The sequence below is a fragment of the Dipodomys ordii genome, unplaced genomic scaffold, assembly GCF_000151885.1.
Source record: "Dipodomys ordii isolate 6190 unplaced genomic scaffold, Dord_2.0 Scaffold304, whole genome shotgun sequence".
Lineage (NCBI taxonomy): Eukaryota > Metazoa > Chordata > Mammalia > Rodentia > Heteromyidae > Dipodomys > Dipodomys ordii.
The window spans coordinates 30,407-31,711 of NW_012267520.1; positions in this window are offsets into that span (position 1 = coordinate 30,407).

Genomic DNA, 1,305 nt, shown 5'->3' on the forward strand with positions numbered 1-1,305 from the left:
TTGTTGTCCTTCTGTTCTGTCATATATTTGTTGCTAGTGTCTGCTGCTAATTTTTCTCCTTTTATTTATTCTATTTTTGTTGGCAAGCCATATATGGAATAATTTCATCCATGTATTCCTAGGAAAAAGACAATAAACACTCACAATTTACTTATGAAAACTTGGTAATCTGTGCTACTGATCTGTTTGCAGCTGGCACAGGGACCACAAGCATGGCCCTGAGGTACGTCTGCTACTCCTGATGAAGCACCTGCATGTTGCAGGTACAACCACAGATGAGAATTAAGTGATTTCCAGAAAACAAATGTTGTCAAGACACTGCTAGTGTCCTTCGTTTTATTTGTTAACAACAGCTTACTGTTTAACCATTTGTGCCACCAACTAAAGATAACTGGGGAAGACAGCTGAGAGAAGGAAGGATAGCGGGGTGGTAAGAAAGGCAGGGCAATACACTCTGTTGCTGTAACTGTTTCACTTGGAAGGTGATTTTTGGCAGGAGTTGTGACAAACTGTCATGGGATCACATTTTGGTCTTAATACCAAAAGCCAAGATGAGGATGCATATAATGGCTCACACCTATAATTCTAGTTACTAAGGACTTGGAGATCAGGAGGTTCATAGTTCAAGACCAGGCAAGGCAGAAAATTTGCAAGATGCCATCTGATGGACAGGCCACCAGATGTCATGCTACAAATCTATAATTATAGCTAACCATGATGAGGAAGATGGCAGTGTTTGCCCAACTGCCAAAATTGCAAGATGCTACCTGTCAAATTAAAAGTAAATAAGAATGGGAGCCAAGGCTTGAGTGGAAGAGCAGCTGCCAAGCTATAGCAAGGCTCTGAGTTCCAAACCCAGTACCACAAAAAGTAAAATTCATTTGAATAGTAAGTCTATTGTGGATTGATATTTTCTTGTCAGATAATTCTAATGAAGAGAAAGAGAGGGAGACAGAGATAGGCGATCTGAGTTCCTTCAAGCTCTTACAAATTTTTGTTTGGAAATAACAGATGTCAGAGAAGATAGGGTACAAGGCTGACAATGAAGGCTTCCCTTCCCAGCCTTCCTCCATGTCTCCATTCATCAGGGAACTGGTTTTCCTCCACAAGAGATGGTCTCTTAGGAGAGGACCAGAGCCTGAAAAGTCCTGCACACTAGATTTTGGCTAGCAGAGAAAATTGTACATTGGGCTAAATAGGAATGTTCGTTAAAGACTTACCTTCAATTTTGACAAATCATGTCTTTTTCCCTCACTCATAACTCCTGAATGTCACAACCCGATATATTTCTATATAGTTTTAAAA